We start from the raw sequence: 21,311 nt of genomic DNA, 5'->3' as shown, positions 1-21,311 counted from the left end.
AAATGTCCAAAACAAATTTCTATTAATAAAAGATCTTCAATTTACTACATTTAGCACATGGCCATTGTCATGTAGCTACCAGGGAGGCAAAGGGTACATTTCCCCCACCAATTGACCTTCAAGGGGCCTCGAGTTATTGTCAGAAAGGCCAAAATATGTACAAAGCTATCCAATGTTAAGCAATGGAACAGTAGAAGACTGGAAAGTCTTCTTCCCTCATATAAATTATAAATCACTGTAAATACTGATACTGTGGCCCAATTATACTTTTTTAAACTCCTAAAATCTAAGATTTTCTATGGCTCTAACTAGCAACTGGTCACTTTTTTTTTTTTTTTTTTTATTAAAGAAAGCCACATCCAGGGGGCATGGGCCCCAGAATACCCACTTGTCCCCTTCTCCCCGCCCTCAAATAATTGGATCCTACAGATAGCCCAATGTCTAGTTTTGGTGTTTGGTAAGAAAGCAGACCAAAACTCAGACTTTCAAATCATGGCCTTTGTTTTTAGTAACTTTACACAGGAAAGCTCAGTTCAGATGAATCAAGGCTGAGGTACAAGTATATTAAATGACTTTCAGTTCCATTCAATGAGCAGATAAGCAATACTGAAAATCAAGCTGAAGTATCTGTTTGTCTATTCTCACAGGCTGAGGAAATCTATTTGAGACCATTTGCTGTGGTTCAGAGGGCACCCAAAATACAAATAGTTTATTATTAGGATGGTTAATTTCAGGCATTTGAATTTTAAAATGTTTCAGGAAAATAAATGAATCCACACGTCATCATGCCGTACGACAAAAGTTTATCAGATGTCCAGATTTACCGATATAAAGCAAATACTATCAAGTGCAAAATCTAACACTGCATACATTTCTGCACCTAACCCTTCTGGGGATAGCAGCAGATGAATTTAGAAAACTGCAAACCAAAAATCCAACCAAATACAATCTCTTTACACTGTCCATTAAACACCCACAAGAACAGCTACTATCATTACTATTTTGAAGTTTTAAATTCTGAGGCAGGAGAAGTCTTCTCACTAATTTCTGCCACTGTGAACACAAAGAATGAGAGAAAGCTACCCAAGTGCACAGCAGGAAGCCTGGTCTCCAGCACTGGATTAAGCTTCTTTGCAAACAGCAAATAAAGGCAGTGATCTGAAAAAGCTAATCAGTCCCTGCTGTGGTATTTAGACTATCTCAGTTGCTGGTATTGGATAATGTTAAGCATATTAAAACATCTGTAAGAAAAATAAGAAGCCAGTCTGGTTTACCTAGTCATAGGCACTGACCTTACATGCAAGCAGCATAACTTTGCTAGCCTTTAGTTCAAGCACTGTCAGAGCGAGACAGACACTTTGTACCTGGTGACAGAAATGCTTATTTTGGCAAAAGGGACATATGATGCAGTCAAAGTACAGGCACGATGAACTGAGGAGAACTTTGGTAGTATAATACAAGTAGCATATTTATTGTTCTATAACAAAAATGCACATTAGTGCAGGTGGATGACCTAACTTTAATGTTATTTTAAATATTAGGTTACCATTTGGTATAAGTCACCCCTTCACTATTTTCTTGTGTAAAAAACTTTCCAGATCCCATGCCTTTTTGAAATAAAGGAAGCTACTTTAAGTTACCTTTGGTTCATCTCCATGCGGGCATTACTTTGGAAAATCGTGTAGCGCAACTTTGACAAAAGACCAAGATCAAATTAGGTGTTTAAGATATCAAATAGGTCAGTAGGTTATATTTTAAGTAAGCCAGTGTAAACTACTTTAACAAAATATAATTACATTAAAATTAAATGCAATTAAATGCAATTTTACATTATGTAAAAACATTAGTCAGTTGTTCAAATCAGTCTCAATATTTTTCTTGTCCGAATAATTTTCTCAAAACTTCGTTAAAATAAACTGGAAATGCTCAAGATTTAAGAGGTGTCAGAACCATTTTATCAAATCATGCTCATGCTAACAGAAGAACATTCATATTAAGGTTTTAACCAGTACACTAGATTTCCTACTGAGAACAACGAGGGCAACAAAGAAACCTTAAGAGGAAACAATGAGGATCTCTGTCACATCTGTGACAGGCTATAATGGCATTACTAGGAAGTACACACAGCAGATGAACAAAGAAAGCTCTTCTTCTGCAGCTAAAACCTTCAGATCCAGCAAACTGACCAGTCTAGCCATTTCCCACTGCTATATTTAAAATACAATACAGAAAATTAAGATTATAGCTGGTCATTGAAATGCAGCATGCATAGCGGTTTCTCCGACTTGTAGCCTCTTACCCATCTGGAGAGGCTAATGATTCTATTTTCTTGCTCTTTAGAGAGATCAGAAACTGTATCAAAGCTCATCATGAAGTTCCTAGCACTATTTTATTAAAACATTAAATAGACTACCATGCAAACAACATAAGATGTTTACAGACAACTAGCCCTCACTAACTTTGGAGGACATCAGGATGAAAAGAGATTTCAGAGTAGCACACAAAAAGACAGGGGGGAGAATACTAGAGTCCTGGAGGAAACACAGCCAGGGGAAGGAGCAGGAACTGCACGGGAAGAGGCGAAAGACCCATAGAGCTAGAGCTGGAGCAGCTGCAAAACTTAAATAGAGCGGCCAAATGGAGGTAAGGTGACATCAGGGTATCACTACTATAAAAAATGTCCATCACAGACCTCTAGTTCTAGCAACCTCTTGTTATTTCAAAACATGCTGAAAACAAAAGCTTACTTAAAAGAAAATTATATTAATTCAAAATGTACAGAAGTCACAGTCCTCCAGTAATTTCAACCTGCTAAAAGTATTGCTGCAGCAAAGTACTAGAAACAATGTGATTTATCCCAACAACATGTTGTTTCCTTTGTTATATAACCTTGTACCAAGGCCACTATAATCCACAAAAATACAATTTTGTTTCCGCAAGAATACATTTTAGAAGACAAGTTAAGCACACATCATTATATACATAAACAGAGACAAATAGAAAGATTTTGATTTTAGCATTCAGAATTCAGAATATCTGACTATTGTTGCATTACAAAAATATCCATATATTTAATGTTGCACTTGGCAGCTCCAGAAAAGAACCTTTTATTCTTAAAATTAGGAGTTGGCCATCTGGTCAGTGTTTGTTGATCACTAACCAATATCTCAACAGGTGCAAAACATTCAAAATACAGCACCTTAGAGCATCACCTTCAAAACTGAGCAATCTTCTGTCTAGACTAAATCCACATGCAGATCTGCACTACAAAATGAATCCTACAACTACCGGTATGCTGTGGGATGAACTAAATAGCAGAAAGGTCCCTGCCAATCAAGATAACTATACACTCTTATGACAAAGATGAGCAACAGTTTTCCCTAGGCAAGGAGGAAGTGAAATTGTAATTTCCAAGCTATTTTCTAAGAAAGAACAATTCTTAAGAACTGAAATACCAGAACCACTGGTTCTAATATTCCGATTCTTACAAAGGCTAATGCAAAATGCCTCAATAAGGCAGCAAGATTCACAGGCAAAGGGAGCACTCAATTTACCCTCTTTGCCATTCAGTCTTTAAAATTTCATCTAAATAGTCTCAGTTGCTTATTTCTAAATTCAGAGCCACTTCTCTTACTTGTGGTAAAAATATTAAAGGACTTTAACAATCTAAAATAACCACAGCTTGAATTAAAATAAAGTGGCAAATAATATCTTGGCTTTGGAGAGGAGATTCATCCATTTCTATACATCCATGTAACTTGGTAAGATAGGGATATGTATCACCGTAGGCCCTCTGTATGAAAGAGTCCTCAAATAGTTAGAGACCATTGGGTTCCAAGAAAGACCTGTTAAAGCACACAAAATCTTTGTGATCTATGGGTATATCAGCAATTAAGACACCCATTGCTGGCCTGTGCTAGCTGACTCATGCTCATGGGGCCTGGGCTAAGGGATTATTTAACTGTAGCGTAGACTGCTGGGCTTGGACTTGTGCTCAGGCTCTAGGACCCACTGAGGTGGGAGGGTCCCAGAGCTCAGGCTGCAGCCTGAGCATGGAAGTCTACACTGCAGCCTGGGTTTTTAATTGCAGTGCAGACATAGACTAAGACACCCAAACTGTTGCACTGTTGTTGATGCAAGCTGCTCATTGTAGGAGCAATGCTATGCCCATGTGCGGACCCATCAAAGTAAATGGCCTGGCCACACAGAGCTGCCAGCAGTATCAGGGCCTAAAATACCTGCCTAGTCATCCATCAGTAAGCACCATGCCGTAAGAAAATGTTAAGAAAGCATTTGACAGCCTACATTACAATTCACTCTGGAACATCATGAAGTTTTGCCAACAAAAATCATCATCATCAAGGCTTTATATCAAGGTGCAGCTTGCTCAGTTATACACACTTGAGTGAATCATTTATTAGAGACATTCGTGTCAAACAAGGATGCATTCTCTCACCGCTCCTGTTTGGCAATGTCATTGATTTCACTACGTGAAAAAGTGTAGAACAATACAACACAAACTTCACTTGTACACTGGAAGATATAGATTTTGCTGATTTCTAAATGACAGCTAAACTAATGAGAAAACAAAGACCAAAAGACTGTCCAGCGTAGCAAAAAGACAGGTTTAATAATCAGTTATGAAAAAACAATTCTAATGAGAATCCCAATAGCTCCCAAACTCAAACATTACAAGGAGTGAGTCCATTCACATACCTTGGCAGTAATGTACAAGCCAATGGAGATATCCAGAAAGAAATGATGTCATGAATTGGCAAGGTGGCAGCTGCATTCACCAGTTTAAAAAAGATTTATAAAAAAATTTAAAATGACCAGTTTGAAGACGAAACTACACATTATTAACTCGCATTTTATTTCCATCTTAATATATGAATTTGAAAGCTGAAAATCCAAAGGTATACTTAAGTATGTCTGAATGCCTTCAAAAAGCAAATACCTGGGACATGTATAAAGAATGAAGTCAGTTTTGCCATGGCAGACATTCCGTTGGGCAGCTGTGAGAGGGAGATTTGCTTCTGCTTAACTGGGTGTCAACTCCCACACCACCAGCCTGTTAGTCAGCCAAGCACTCTCCTCAGGGCTGTCAGCTCTTACTTTGCTTTGTAGGTTAACAATAAATGCACCCGTCCCTAAGTCCCTTTGAAGAGTTCCCCTTTAGTGTCTAGCCCCTTATCCACTGAACATTCACAGAAATGTGAGGCATGCTGTCCCCAAGAGATCAGTGTACACACCAGCTTATATGATTCAACTCAGGATCAGCACCTGGCTTAATACCCAGCACTAAGATCTATTTATAGTGAAAACAACAAGGTTATCATCAAAGACTCAAAAGATAGTGGGTGATGATAATGGAAACAAAAAAGTTACATATACAAATATAACACTTTCTAGAGACTAAACTTTAGATGGAGGTTAGCCAGTTCAATTAAGAAATTTATCTCACCCCAAAATGTCCTTTACAATGTTTGAACCAACGCTGTGTGAGATGAATGTAAATGCATTGCCTGCTTATTGCCTAGGTGAAGGATGATGGGGATGTCATCTTTGTTCCCTAAACACAGTACAGCAAACCTTTGAAGTTTATCCAAAATAAGGATCTCTTAGTTCCTTTCTGAAAATTTTATAATCCTTCATCTGCACTCATCCTAGATGTTTGTCAACTCTACTTTGATATAAACTTTAACACACACACCTCCTTACATAGTATTTGTACATATACTTCACAATGATATTAATGACCATTATGACCCTGGCTTTCATTTAAGACCTCCCATGATATTAATTGTTGAACCACAATGTGCATACCAGAATCAGGGCATTCCTGTAATCCCCCTTCCCAGCTGGGTCACAACAACTAAAGGAATATGTACAAGGATCTGACTGAAAAAATTCCTCTGTCCAACACCATTCACAGAAGGAAAAATCATGGGACTTAACAACATAGAGGACATGCAAAGAGTGGCCCGGGATAGGAAGGAATGGCAGAGGCTTGTTCATGCCCTAAGCAATATCTGACTGCATGAAAAAGATTCAGAATAAGAGAATTAAATGGTGCAAACCAGCTCCACTGAAATCTATGGGTACCTCTACACTGCAGCTGGAGATTTAATTTCCAGCTGTGGTAGACAGATACATGCTAGGTCTGATCAAACTAATCTACTGAAAACAGCCATAGCAGCACAGGCAACTGGACAAGCTAAACGTCCGAGTACGTACCTAGAGTCTCAGATGGGATTGTACTCAAGGCAGCTAGCCTGTCCCACCACTGCTATTTTTAGATAGCTCAATTAAAGCTATCATGTGAGTGTCTACCCAAGTTGGAAATTACACTTTCAGCTCCAGCTCAGACATACCTAATGTCAAAACTCCCAATGACCACAATGGGGCCAGAATTTCACCCAGAATGTTGCAATGAAACCACTAAGTAACAGTAGTCATATTGAAGTGAAACGGAACATAACCTTTCAGACAGGGGATTTCATTTCAACTGAACCAAAGTACCTTGTTTTAATGGTTAGAAAAATAATCCTTCACAACCACTGTATTTATTTAAAGGGACACAATCAACTTTTAAAAACCGCAGTCTGAAAATGCTTACCTCCTATTTATAGGAATAATGTCTAAAATTACTACAACGGGAAGAGATTAGAGGAAAAAGTTCTCCCTTTTAGTTTACTTTGTACACTTAGTGTATAGTTGGTTTCACCATTTCTACTGGTTAGTTATTTAGGTCTTAAGCCTGTAATTGAACCTGCATAGGTAGATCCCTGTGCCCACAGAGAGCTCTCTTGACTTCAGTAGGGCTTCATGTGGGCACAGAAGTCCACCTGTGAGTATCCAATTGTAGGAGCAGGGCCTGATCAGGCAGTCCCCTGCTCGTATGAGTCTTTCACAAAATGGCAAGGGAGAGGTGTTTTTTGTTTTTTTTGTTTTTTTAAAAACAGGCAAATGTTACAGTGAAACTCAAAAGTTGTTAGTGGGACTCAGAGCAAAGTAGAACAACTTTTAACTCACTGTTTTTAATTGACCAAATTTCAAACTAATATGTCCCCTTGAAGGACAAAAATAAACTGAGTGGCACACAACATCCCATTGTTACACTTCATAAGAATAAATATTTATTCAGAGTCCCATATTTTAACTAGTTATTTTCCAACACAAAATTTAAAAACACAAAAAACAAACAAACAAAAACAAAAATCCACTAATCCAGATAGCTATTGAGTGACTATTCTCACAGATATCAGTAGAGAAAACTTCTCTATGTATTTCTAGATCACCACACAGAAAGGTGTGCATCAGAGCACTGCCTGAATATATTTGGTTAAAGAAAATCAGCAGTCTTGTCTTTCAATTTTCTTACTGCTTAAGAGTGTCTATTTACACTTCAAAACACCACACTTTCTAAAAAAAACAAACAAACATATTTTCATTGATGAATGTTAGATGCTGATCTTTTCCTTTGTTCAGAATGAATCACATGGACAGTTTGTATACTTTCTGCACATGAAAAACTGAAGTGTCTAATTAACTTTCCTTGTGACAATATTGGGCAACCAGCCAATATCTACAACTGTATAGAGTATAACTGTCATGCTTAACAGAATGCTTTTATTCAAACTGTTCTGTCAGAAGAAAAACCAACATGGTTATGTGAGAGAGCATTCTCATTATTTAAACAATTTAAAAGAGCTCGATACCCTACATAACATCCATTATACTATATTAGGGCTACCGAGCTCATCTGTGTTGGAAAACTATCCCTTAAAAAAAAAAGCCAGAAATGAATGTGACAGAAAATATTAGGGCTTGTCTACACAGCACGCTACTGCACAACATGCCAGGATGTAATTCTACAGCACACCAGTATGCCATGCAACAACTTCCATGTGGATGCTGCTGCAGTGTGTGGAAAGTTCCAGAGTCTTTCAGTTCTAATGTGGCCACCTGCTTACTAGGTGATGTGTCTTGTCAGAAGTACATGACAGCAGTGCTCCAGGGTTTCTGGTTGGAGATTAATGTATTGGTTTGGCCTTTTAACGTCCTAAATGGCTTTGGTCCTTCCTCTTTGAGACACCACCTTTCTACCCAAGCTATACTGTTGCAGTTGTCAGCTTGGGCTGGAGTTTCCTCAGATACAGCTTCCAGCAATGGATCCTCCATGAGGGGCTTCCAACTTTGGAATTTACTCCCTTTCTTGGAGTGAAATAGCCAGAGTGTGCAGCAAAGTCCATCTCTTTACCCAGACTTTTGAGGAGAGAGAGAGAGAGAGAGAGAGAGAAGCCCAATAAAGTTGGAAATTTGGGGGTATGGTAAGGTACTGTCAGGATGTCTGAATTTGATTGTTTTCTCTGGTTCATTATTTTTGGGAAGGTGCTGGGACTTGTTAATGTAACTTTAAAAGTATGGCAGGCACCTAGATCTGGTATTAAGTGGGTTTCTCTTCACCTCCCTCCCTGCCCCCCCACCACTTCGTTCTAAATCTAAACAAAGAAATGAGTATATTGAGCCTTTAAAAATACATTTGACAATGTATCTAGCCATTATTTAGCCTCAGATTTTGTTTGGATTTACTGTAGCCATAGAATACAAAAAGACTTCTCGGAAGTAACTCAGGATCAGACTTGACATTCTGAATATTTCTAGGATAAACTTAAGATAAACTAAGGAATAAAAAAGTCTTTATTTTTGAAAATAATCTAGTACATCATAACTCTGCCACCACCACCTGATTGCTCTTTTTCCAACTTTAAAATTCTCAGATTCTTTTTGGGTTGAATTTTCTTATGATTAGTCAGTCTAAACCTAATGAGAATTTTTATTTAAAAAAAAAAAAAAAAAAAGGGGGACACAAGCAGATTGAGTTCCAGGGCTGTGAACAGAGTATGCTTCTCCTTAAGAATAATATTTCACACTCTTTTGCTCTAAACTCAAATGTCTTACTTTTAAAAGTTCAAACTTGTCATGCAGTTAAATCTTCTGACAATGACAAATGCATGTGACATGTTCAGTTCAGAAACTGCAAAGTTATTAACATTCAGATGTATTAACTCTCTTAGCAACATAAAATTTTAATATCTATCATTAAATGCAAGATTACTTTCCACATAACTGCTCTCATTTTAGTTGATGTATCAATCCTTACTTACAGTGTTCAGTGGAAACTTTTTGGTTTAAAGATCAGAATGAAAACTGTTTTCTTTTACAATCCCAGAGAAATGAAAAATGTTTGCACCTTGCTGAGTGCACCTATACGCAAGTAAACAATTTAACAGCCTGTGCAAGTGCTAAGTGAACAGGAAGAAGGATAAATATATGAAGTTAGCCACTGGTGCTACAAGTAGTTTTATACAAGGTTTCTTCTTGCTCTACAGACCAGAGAAACACAATGTGCCCAATCTGTACCATGTTGGTATCTGGAATTTAATGAGATCGTCCAGCCACTGCCCAAGCCCAGCTAAAGCCATTGCCTAGGAGAAATAATCACTTTTAGGAAAACTGACCCTAAAAGACTGCATACCCTTGAGGCCTGTAGTCTGGAACTATGTATTTATGAACTTACAAAAGCAAGGGTGTAACTATTTTGGGGTAGGTCTTGTAGAAGGGTGGTAGTTAATTCCTTAATTCACTGAGCAGGTGTGGTTTGTCAAACTGCACCCTGAGTAAGGGACATAGGACTTTCCCTTTCAAAAGAAAAGCAGGGGCCAGCCCTAAGGAAGGAAGCTACAGCAGCCAAATTTGAGGAGAAGGTTTAGGTTGTTTAATTTGAATTGCTTTTGGTTACAAAGCCAAATCCCAACTACCAGGTAACTCTTGACTTTGTACAAGGTGTGTACAGCATTTTGTTGGAGCAGGGTAAGGAATCCACCAGCTTACATCTAGTACCAGAAGTTGTGGAATTTTTCCCACAGCCTCCACAATAAAATGTATAAAGAGGAAAAAAAAAGGACAAGTGGCTGGTGGAACAGCAGCTGAAGCAGAAAGCTCAGATTTCAGTCTCTGAGCAACAAGCATAGGCTTTAGCCCAGAAGCATCTTCAAAAAGCCCAGACTGCAGTTCACCAGGAACAGCAATGGCAGTTCCAGAAACAGTAAGAAGTCCAACTTACAGTTCAGTAACAATGGCAAAAGCCCAGTTGGCAAAAGCCCAACAAGAATGACAGCAGCAATTCCAGGAGCAGCTCCTATACAGACTTGCAAAACCAGGTGCAGTGCCCTGGGTGTTCGTAAATCTCAACCGTTTCCTAGTCAGAAATGGAACTATTTCCAGAGGTGTGCTTGGTCATTTACAGAAGGTGGCTATTGCAGTGCAGGAGTCATCATCATCTTAGGTATTCAATCAATTCCTTTTTGAGGGGAGAAGGAGAGATGGCATATCCGGCCCTGGGAGAGGATGCTACCACAAACTATGAGGATGATCAGATCTGCCATCCTAGACAAGTTGGGGATCTCTGAGAAAATACTTAAAGTGGTTTTCAGGGATCTCTTTTCCTTGGAGATGCAGCCACGCACCTATGCTTGGCATTTGATAGGCTGGGCAACTTGATGGCTCAAGAGTGATATTTACAGACAGTTAAGGAACTGATAGACCTGCTAGTCCTAAAGCAACAGACTAGTTCCCTGGCAGAGTGAAAGAATGGATGAGTTGATACCAGCTGTCTATGCTAGCAGAAGTAGTGCAACAAAAGGAATATGACAACTCCTATGGTGGAAGCTAGCATCTCAACCAAAAATGAATCCAATTCTTCTCTGCTAGATTTTGTTAGCCTTGAGGTTCATGGGTTGAGGTGAAAGGTCAACATTCCCTCTACGTCATCAAGAGGAACTGGCCAGCATACAACCAGAGACTACACTATTTTTTGTCAGACCCAGACATAGGTTTGCCACTGCAAAGTTTCATCGGTTTGGGATTTGGGTGATGCTACCATAAAATAAAACTTTTCACCAAATCAAAGTTTCAAAATATTATCATCTCATGATCAATGAGATTGCGTGCAACCTCTTGCTGGTGCTTTAGCTTCCAACCCTTGTGCATCCATCACAGTTCATATGTGAACTAAAGTGATCTGGGAGGATGGCGTAGGAGAACAGGTATTTCAAAACCAACATACTGACAAACAATTTTGGCCTTGGCTAACATGTCGAAAAGGCTAATGGAGTTTAGCCAGCCTCTGATCTCTGTCTACCTAGGACATCTGCAGAGCTTCCATGTGGAATTCTTTTCACATATTTACAATAACCTATTCCGTATTCCTTTGTCAGGCAGCACTATGTCTCCAACTTCACTAACTTGTACAATCCCCAGCACTTATTTGTGACTTTCAATTCCCTCCTAAACCCTTCCCTTCAAAGCACAAGACATTGCTGTATTTTTCAATATGAGGATTGACAAGATCCATCAAACTGTTTCCTCACCCTCTCCTTGGGTATGACTTTCTTCTAGCTCATACCCCACAAAATACTGTCCACAGAACAAACAAACAAACCAAACCTACCTCTATAACACCTGCCCCAACTCTATTAGCTTTTGAACCCATCACATGTGCTGTTTACAATTGATTTAATTTCCTTTCTATCCTCCCTCAAGAAAAAAACAACAGTTTGGAGAAGGAACATATTCTATTAAGTTTGCAATACCTTCCAGAAGTCGTATCAGGATATGTTAGCCCTTTAAGATGGGTCCAGATCTAAAAGCTGGGAATGGGCAACAGGGGATGTATCGCTTGATGATTATCTGTTCTGTTCATTCCCTCTGAAGCACCTGGCATTGGCCACTGTTGGAAGACAGGATACTGGGCTAGATGAACCTTTGGTATGAACCCAGTATGACCATTCTTATGTTAAAAATTGTTGTCACTTATGTCAGCCCAAAACACAGGCATTCTGGGAGCTGTATTTTCCAGGGCACGTGAGCGCTAAGCCTCTACAGCAAAGAATTCCAGGAAGAATGAAGCAGCATATATAAGTAGCTATCTTATTTCACAAGGTGGGAGTTCTGGAAAGAGTAGGTGTGCTAGGTAAGGACTGTGGAAAGATCAACATAGATACCTGGCCAGAGAAGGGAAAGCATAGAATCTGATACTGTTTGTGAGGTGATCCTGGAGAGAGTGAAGAACTTGGGAGCAAATAGAAGAGGCAGCATCGGCCAAGAAGGTATACAGGGCTTGGGAACTGGTATTTATTTGGTACCCAAGAGTGGCATTTGGGGAGGATGCTTCCCTCCACACCCCAATACTGAGAATTTTCAAGTGTTTTTGTTTGGTTTTGGCACCCTTGTGAAAGAGCCAATGGCCCAATGTAGACTACTATGCAAAGGAAGTGCTTGTTTAAAATGTTTTTTTTATTTTGCGTTTTTGTTACTCTAGACAGGGTGGACTTCTCTTTAAGAATCAATTATACTTAGTTAATGAAAGTGAGGATTGGGGCGAGGAGGTCTGAAAGACTGCCTCACTTTTTGCTTGTGTCTCCCACAGTATTCTGTTCAGATGCTACTTTTAATATGCAACTTAAAAACTCAGAAAACAAATGCCAATTCTTTGAAACCATATAATACAGTCAAAATGGCTGGTGTAAATCCTGGGTTTCTCGCTCCAGACCTATAGTAAAAGCTATTTTTTAAATATGAAATACTTAGAATGATTGTAGACAGGAAGCATCTTAAGCATGACTAGTCAATAAAAATTTCAAAGGCTAAAAATCTTCCATTATTCTTTTACATATGACACTCAAATCCCTTATTGTATCTTGAACCTTATATACGGGTACAGAACTGAGTGTTTGTATAATTGTCTACTTTCTCCTAATGATAGACAATGGCAAGGTGTCCCTCAACAACTTTAGTTACCAATGAGTACTAGTGACTGTTCACTTGCAAGATCTTCAAGTTTCAGTGGGATCCAAGAGTATAGCGCTGGGCACCTGGTCAGGTAACAAGAAATATCTTTTGACAGTTTGCTTATGTTCCTGTCTTGTCTATCTGGACTGTAAACTGTCTGGGATAGGGACTATGTTTTATGTGTTTGTATAATGTGTATACAAACCCTGATCCTGACTGGGGTCTTTAAGTGCTACCACAATACAAGTATTAAGATATAGCAAGTGAATATTCAACACCGAAGAGCAAGTTATCTCAGAGTGCCTTCAACACTATCCCACGAAAGAGTATTTAAGATAACCTATGAGGCATTTGCTTTATCTAAGGCCCCAAACCTGCAACTGGCTCTGTGTACACTGACTACTATGACCAGATGGCACAGGAATCAAATATTTTAAAACTCGTGGCACAGCTCTCAGTTAAAGGACCCACACTTTTAAAATTTGATCCTTTGGTAAGCCCACCAGCATCTGGATGTATTAATGTTTAGGGCCCAATGCAAGGACTGTTTATTTTGATCACAATTTGATTAACAAAAGAACTACAGTACCAGAACAGAGGAGTAATAGTTCTAGTCCAGTAATGTATCTCCAGCAGCGGCCAGTCAGTACCAGATGCTTCAAAGAAAGGGGCAAACATTCTCGTGATGGAACAACCTGACTATAAGGGAAGCTCCTTCCTACGTCCGGGCAGTCAATGGTTGACATATTTGTTGTATCCTATCATGCAATTGCCGGAGTCTTTATTAACTTGCACGTGAAACCAGAAGCAATTCAGAGACTGCTATCACAGAGACCCTGTACTTCAGCCTTTTCCCTAGTAACCTGAATGTAGCTTTCAGGACCTCCAGGTAGTCTTTATTTTGCAGTTGTCTTAACAGTTGGAAACACTTAGCTAGCTGCCCTGGCAATAGGCACTCTGGAAATAAATAAGTCTAGGAAAGTCTCTAGACTATTCATTTTCTTTAACGATATCCATCCAATAACTCATCCTAGCCATGTCCCAAATGTGACACTGAAAAGTGAGAGAGACAGCATAATAGTTTCAAAAAGGGGAGAAAAAGTTAAATGTTGCAAATCACAGCATTAAATATCCTAAATTTACTAGCATTTTTCTGAGTAACCGTTATCCCTCTCTCATTGCCACTAGTACGTATCAAAGAATTTTTTCATGGCTAAGATATACTTAAAGAGATATGCATAATAGGAACGCTATAATCTAGAAGACAAAGGCCTAATGAGATCCAATGGCTGGACCATTGGAATAACTATCACTAGAAGTCTTCAAATAAAGATTGGATATGTTTCTAAAAAGATGAAATTCTAGCTCAAACAAGAAGTTATTGGCCTGATGGAAGAATTACTGGGTGAAGTTCTATGGTCTATGTTATGCAGGAAGTTAAACTAGAACCCAAATCCCTTTTGGCCTAAATCTAGGAATTTCTGGGCTGTTTACAGGCAAGCTATGTTGGCTAAAACAAGATCTTACCCAAACCAAACTTGTAGTCTGATTTTTTTATTTTTTAATTCACTTTCATTGCCTTTGTCTTCATTTCACTGTTGGGGATATTTTCAGCTGGAAGCAGGGACTACCAGAAATCTCACACAAGAAAGATGAGTCTCATGAGATTTCCAACTCAAGTTTATGTAACTGAGAAAGTGACATTCTGAAAACACGAAAATGTTTGTGTGCTCATCAGAACCAAACTGAACTCTAACCCTTGAAAGGTTAACCAGTATCAAAAATCTAGTTCTCCTTGAGCAGCAAGACAAGTCTCTGGAATATCATTACTTGATATTTTTAAAGCACAGATCCATCCAGTAAAGTTAGTAATTAAATCATTCCAACAGATTAATACTCAGCCCAACATTCTGAGACTCCGTCTATGCATAAACACCACAGTCTCCACAGACAGATGAGCAAAGTCCTGGATAATACCTATGCTCAATCATTTTTTTTTTAAATTACCATCTGATTCTCCGACTTTTACACCCTAGGAAAATTCCACCAGAATTTATTTTTTTTTTAAATCAAGATGTGTGGTATTTTTCTAAACTCACAAGCACTGAATACAGGAGACCGAGAGCATACTGGGACAATGCATGCCAAATTATGAAACTTCCATGTGACCCATGTCCTTTAAGCCTAATTTAAGAAGTGCTATCCTACATTACTAAAGCAGCTGTAAAGTTACTGAAAGTTGACATAGCAAGCTGGTAATAAAATAGCATTGCTTTCAATATCCATTCACTACTATGCACTTCAACAAAGGACTTCACCAAGTACATCTAGAGAAATGTGCTCTTGCATTGCAGCTAGATATACTAAATACAGTAAGTATTAACTAATGTTCCAGTAAACTGAATGGACCCTGGTTGAGAACCATTGATATAGACAATCCCTGCCAGTAAGTGTTTAACAGATATACTGGAAAGGGAGCAATCTGTTACCTTGAAAACCCTGAAGGTACATGAATGGCTTAGTTTCTTTCTATATCAGAAGGCTATGTTAAACTTCTAAACACTCATCTTCAGTATATATGGTCAAAGTTGACATTAATGACCTTCGCTGGTCACTAAATGTGAGCCACTACTCAGAGCTGTGGATTTCCCCCCCCCCCCCCTAAAACTAACAATCAAGAGTGATCTTGAACAAAATATTCTTGGACTGTAGCAAAATTATTTGTATAGAAGTGCTCAAACGCCCCAAATAGGATTTGGGCTCCATTGTGCAAGGTGCTGTACAAACACAGCATAAAACAGGCCCCTATCCCAAAGAGTTCACAATCTAGAACCTAAATCCTACAAACATTGTTGCATATGCATAAAATTTCTCAGGGGTGTTTGCAAAATTAAGTCTAAATTAAGACAACAGAAGAGGATGAAAACTTTTTAATTTAAAGGTACAATTTTCTAAGAAAACCCACACTTGGGTCTGAAAAATTTCCTACTAGCATTATAAACACCACCTATGACTGGCCCCAAAAAATTATATTTGTTTAGTGTACGTAATCGCATTTTTTGTATAGTGACTTTCCTGTTTTCACTATTTGTGGCACTTTCACCTAGCAGTGTAGGAATGAATATTTTGTCTGTTAAATACCGAGAAGTACAGTTAATACCATAATAACCAACAAAGGAGGAACAGTAAGACAAGTGTTGCACATGAAACTACTTTAAAACTCCTCCTTAAATTGGCTATATATTAAGTTAAACATGCCCCTTAATATAACTGTTTCTATTAACTCTGAACACAGAGTTACAGAAACAGGTTTAAAGAATTAGCCGAATAGTAATGATTAATTATTAGCTACACAAAGTCAACTGCTCTTGACTCTAAACAAATATTTCCACTATGGTACACCTAAGAAAATGAAGCCGTTGAAACTGACTACCTGAAAGGAACTGATCAAACACCATTATGCATGCAAGTGAGTGACAAGGCTTCTTCCCATGTCACAAGAGGTGTTAGATCACAAGCAAGGAAAAGGAAAATGGACAGGAAAATGGAGGAAGTCTTTCAGAAGTCAACACAATAGGGGAACAGTTGTCTCATCACAGATGGCCTGTTCCCCAAGCCATAGGTCTGTGTCCCTGAAACAGTGCAAGTTTTATGGTATCCGAGTTTTTCCAATCCTAAACTACAACCCTTTCCTAAAGAACACGGCCCAGCTCTCACCAGCCCTTGGATTACACATGCTATCTTCATAAATATGGACAAGAACAGAGACTTCCAGATAACTAGGATTAAAGCTAAAATGTGTTATTTTGGGGGGGGAGGGGAGGACAAGGCTGGATTTGGGGTGTCTCTGGAGAAGACTTTGAGGAGGCTTGGTTTGGGAGCGTTGTTGTAGCCCTGCGGGTCCCAGGATATTAGAGAGACATGGCAAGCGAGGTCATCTCTTTTACTGGGCCAGCTTCCGAAGAGCGCTGTGTAACCCGAAAGCGCGTCTCCCTCACCAACAGAAGCTGGTCCAATACAAGATATGACCTCCCCCGCCTTGTCTTTGGAGCGGCTGCCTGGACTGAAAGCGGCGTTTGGTGGACTGAGGCAAGAGGGTGTGTGGGGGACAGGGGGCAACTGGAGCAGGGCGCTTGGCGGGATGTGGGGAGAGGGGACAGGGCTGCTTGGTGGGTGGGGAGGGAGAAGAGATGGGAGGCTGGAGGGGCTGCCCGGTGAGACGGGATGGAGGAGGGACCGGGCTGCTCGGCAGGTACCGGGACTCTTACCTCGCATGAAACCACTGAGCGTCCGCCGCGCCTCACAGCGGCAGCCGCCCGGCGTCCAAGTCGGCCGCTCGGCGCGCCGCTAGCCCGGTGATCTCACCAACGCGACCTCGCGGAGCCCCCGGCAGCCAAGGCCTGGAAACAAAGCGGGCAGCAGCAGCCCCGGTGCCGACTTTAGTCACACGCCGGCTCGGCCCGGGCCCGCTACCCCTGTCTCCAGACCCCGCAGCGCGGAGCGGAAACTCGCCGGCCGCCGCCATGGCCACAGGACACGCCGGGGAGGCGCCCACGCTGCGCCACAGTTACCACGGCCCAGCTCCCTGCCGCCGGTCCTGGCCACATCCCCCCCGTATGCTCCCCGACCGCCCCGGCCTAGCTACCCCCACAGCTCCTCCTGCCCTGGCTACCCTCCCGGCTTCCCGTCCTGGCTACACCCTCCCAGCCCCGCCTACGCCCCCCACTTCCCTGCCCTGGCGACAACCCCAACTCCTGCTCCCACCCCAGCGCCCTGCCCCGGCTACGCCCCCGCCCCCCAGTTCCTTCCACCCCCCGCCCCTCTTCTGCCCCGGCGACGCCCCCCGAGTTCGCCTTGCCCTGCCACCCCCGGCGCCCTGACCTGGCTACGCCCCCCCTCCCGCCAGCTCCCTGATCCCCCTCGGGTCCCTGCCCGGGCTACGCGCTCCCTGCGCCCCCAGCTCCGCTCGCCGCCTGCTCCCTTACCCGGGTCTCTGCCCCGGGGGCGATCGGGATCCCTCCCGCTCCGTCCCACCGCTGCCCAGCGGAACGAATCGGTTGCTCCTCAACCTACTCGCAGGCTCCTTGCAGCAGCATGTCCCGAGCCGCCGCCTCGGGGCCCCTTGGCTCGGCTCCCTGCGGTGCTGGCTGGGGGAGCCGACTTCACTTAACCCTGGGGCGAGACGCCTGCTTCCCCCCTAGCAGCTCCGGGGCTGCTGCATTTCGCTTCCTCCATCCCTGTTCACGGCAGGAGCTGCTTGGGAGACAGACGCGCTGAAAGGGGAAGCCTGTGCTCAGCGCTCCTCTCCTCCGGCAGCACCAAGCAAGCCGCCGCCGCCGCCGCCTCCTCCTGCTGGAGGGAGGCTGGGTTAGAAACCAGCACCTGCTGCTGGAGATCACTAAAAAATGAAATTGGAAACCCAAGGGGAGCGACAGGAGGAGCCCTCAGGGGTCTTCCTAGGGAGGTGCTGCTCCCCTCCCTTGCCCTGGAGCTCTCTCGCCTGATGAGAGAGAGAACGGGTTTTCTGCTGAAATCTAATCTATACAAGTTAACTAGTAGCAGTCTACGGTTTTTTTTGTTTTTTGTTTTGTTTGTTTTTTTAAATACCTGCTAACGGAGAGAGGTCTGAGCTTGGGGTAGGCATGGGGGTGAGGGAACCACATTTGCCCAGTTTAACTCTAGCAGCAAAAAAACAGAACTGCAAACACTTGTTTGATGTCTAAATAACGACACTGGTGTTGGTAATATGCCAGGGGTGTAGCCCCGGGTGTACAGGAAAGAGCCAGAAAGTTTACACCATGAAAAGTTAATGTGTTGATTACAACACAGTACCCAGACACTTCAGATTTGCAGCACAGATGAAGCAGAACTTTTAAATCAGACTTGTCTATACTGGGACATTTTAACAAAAAATCCAGCTGCTGCCAACGCAGGTTCAACTGCCAATTCTGAGCAAATCTAATTAACACAGCGTTGAAAACAGTTGCCAAAAACAGTGAGAAATCTACTGTAGCGCTCCCAATGTTACTAATGCCAGTATAACTGAATTAGTGGTAGCAAAAGTGGGGTGTGTGTAAATCCCTAGCATACCAAGGCTAAAGAAGAGCATACCACAATTCAAGAATACAGTCAAAATGGTTTGTCAGGATCTATATTGCAAGACTGAACCATTTTTTTAACTGTGTGGGGTCTTAACATCTTGACTAGACCAGAGGTTCTCAAACTGTGGTCCGTGGACCACCAGTGGTCCATGAGCTCCATTCAGGTGTTCCGCGGATAGTTCCCTCTAAGGTGTGCACCTGAGTGGCCGCACACGAAAGAATGAAGGGCCATCCATCTAATTAGTGGAGCTGTGCAGGCGTGGCTCCACTAATTAGGTGCCTTGACCCTGGAGAAGACGCACATGTAAGTTGAGGTGGTGGCCTTGGAGGGAATAAGGGGTAAGTGGGAGGGGGCAGTGGGGTGAGAAGAGGGGGTGAGGAGAATTTGGGATGTGCAGGGCTGCGGCAGCCAGAGAAAGAGGCGACTTTCCCCAGCTCCAGTGCTGCAGCTGGCGGGGAGAGACAGCCCTCCTTTCCAGCCTCAGCTCTGTGGCTGCTGTCGCGGGGAGATAGGGCACATCCATTGGGGGCTTGGGGGCTGCTGCAAGCAGGGAGAGAGGGCACATCCATTGCATTAGAAAAGTGAGACTACTGATATTAAAATATGAGTTGTGTGCTTTTATTTGTAGAACAAAAACACGTTAATTGTTATTAAGGTTTTTTTATATATAGCGCTTTTACCCAAAGCGCTTTACAATAGTTAGCTACCAGTACAAACAACATTTGGAAAAATCATTAAGTGGTCTGCCAAGACCCACAGCAATTTTCAAGTGGTCCGCAAAAAAAAAAGTTTGAGAACCATTAAACTAGACCTTGCAACAACATAGCTTTTCACCTGATAGATGGAACATAAGATTCACTTTCATTTAGTCTCTTGTTGTTGCAGCTGACTTCCAACACTGAATAACACTCAGGAATATAAACTTTGATCAAGTGTTAGCTCTCGGCTAACAAGAATTAAAGAAATAATGGGATATTTTATCATTGGGATGGATTGATCCACATTCTGACCAGAAGTAGCAACACTCTTCTGGGGGTTCCATTTGTTTTTGATTATGGTGCCATTGCTGCACATTGATGCAATATGGTGCATCTGTCCACGGTACTTAGAGCCAACAGTTCCAGTATGATATCTGCCTTCTGAGATGACTTTTACACAGAAATATCAATATAGTTTCATTCAGAAATTTGTTGCTGACCAATTGGCTATGGAAAGGAACTAGCTCAAGGGACAACAATATCACTAATATTTTCAAAAATTCATATTCTAGAGTGAAAGTGGGGCTAAGTAGCACCAAAGCCATACGGACAGCTGACATGTAGTGAATAAAATGCTAACATGTTAAACTTCTTAGAAACCTCTCCTGCTGTTGGATGAGGCAATGTGCTGAAAATTCTTGAAAACAAAGTGGAAGTTATTCCCAGTTAATATGTGGTATCCTTAGCTAGTTTGGACTAGATGGTTAGTCTTTTCAGCCACAAGTGATTAGATCAGTACTTTGCATCAACTTCGATCCTACAAAATGAGTTGCCATCAGTAAGTTTCTCCTGGTATTTTCTAGTGTACCAGTTCTCAACCAGAGGTCTAGGGCCCTTGGGAGGCCACGAGCAGGTTTCCGGGGGTCTGGCAAAATAAACCAGAGAGCAGGGCTGCCATTAGACTTGTTGGGTCCCGGGGCAGAATGCTGAAGCCCGAGCCCCGCCGCCCAGTGCTCAAGCCGAAGCCCTGTGGCGTGGGGCCCCAGGCAGTTGCCCTGCTTGCTGCACCCTAACGCCAGCCCTGACTTGTAATCTCCTGGATATGCAGAAAAACAGTTGTGGCACAAGTGGGCCGTGGAATTTTTATAGCATGTGGTGATGGTGCTGAGGGAGCTCAGAAAGAAAAAGGTTGAGAACTGCTGCCCTAATGCCTTCCAAATGTTATGACTGGTAATAATATTTTAATTTGAGGATCTTCACATGTTTGCATGTGTTAATTAAGCTTCACAACACTCCTGTGAGGGAGGTAAGTAGCACTGTGTCTATTTGTATAGATGGGGAAATGAGGCTCTGAGACCTTAAGCATTTTGCCAAATATCACAAAGTGAGTCAGTGACAGAACTGGAAACAAAGCCCAGAAATCCTGACTCTAGTCCCATGCTCTCATTACTAGACAACTGTTCCTCCTACCTCCTTTTTGCGTTTGTGGCAACAAAGTAGTCTGTTCCTTTTTCACCATCCTACTGTGTCTGCTCCGGAATGTCGATAGATGTGTCTTAATGCCAGGAAGGCTGTCAGATTGTATGAATGAATCTTTAATATTTAGATCACAACTCACCATTAGACTGAGCATGTGCAAAATATGGTATAAATTAC

General features: G+C 41.7%; 1 protein-coding gene across 2 annotated transcripts in view; it reads right to left on the bottom strand.

Annotated features, from left to right (window-relative positions):
• ZC3H12C (zinc finger CCCH-type containing 12C) overlaps nt 1-18,157 on the bottom strand; it is a 69,813-nt gene extending 51,656 nt beyond the window's left edge. The window contains exons 1-2 of one of the 2 annotated variants that reach the window (XM_084621752.1): nt 17,841-18,157; nt 17,124-17,255 (exon numbers count right to left, since the gene is read on the bottom strand). The gene's annotated coding sequence lies outside the window, so the exon portion shown is untranslated. The remainder of the gene's footprint in view (nt 1-17,123; nt 17,256-17,840) is intronic. The other variant, XM_084621753.1, reaches the window with a different exon arrangement.
• Between the last annotated feature and the right edge of the window lie 3,154 nt (nt 18,158-21,311).

This window comes from Lepidochelys olivacea (assembly GCF_965140295.1).
Source record: "Lepidochelys olivacea isolate rLepOli2 genome assembly, chromosome: 1".
NCBI lineage: Eukaryota > Metazoa > Chordata > Testudines > Cheloniidae > Lepidochelys > Lepidochelys olivacea.
Note: the sequence above shows the minus strand (reverse complement) of the source record. Positions and strands in the feature narration are given on the sequence as shown.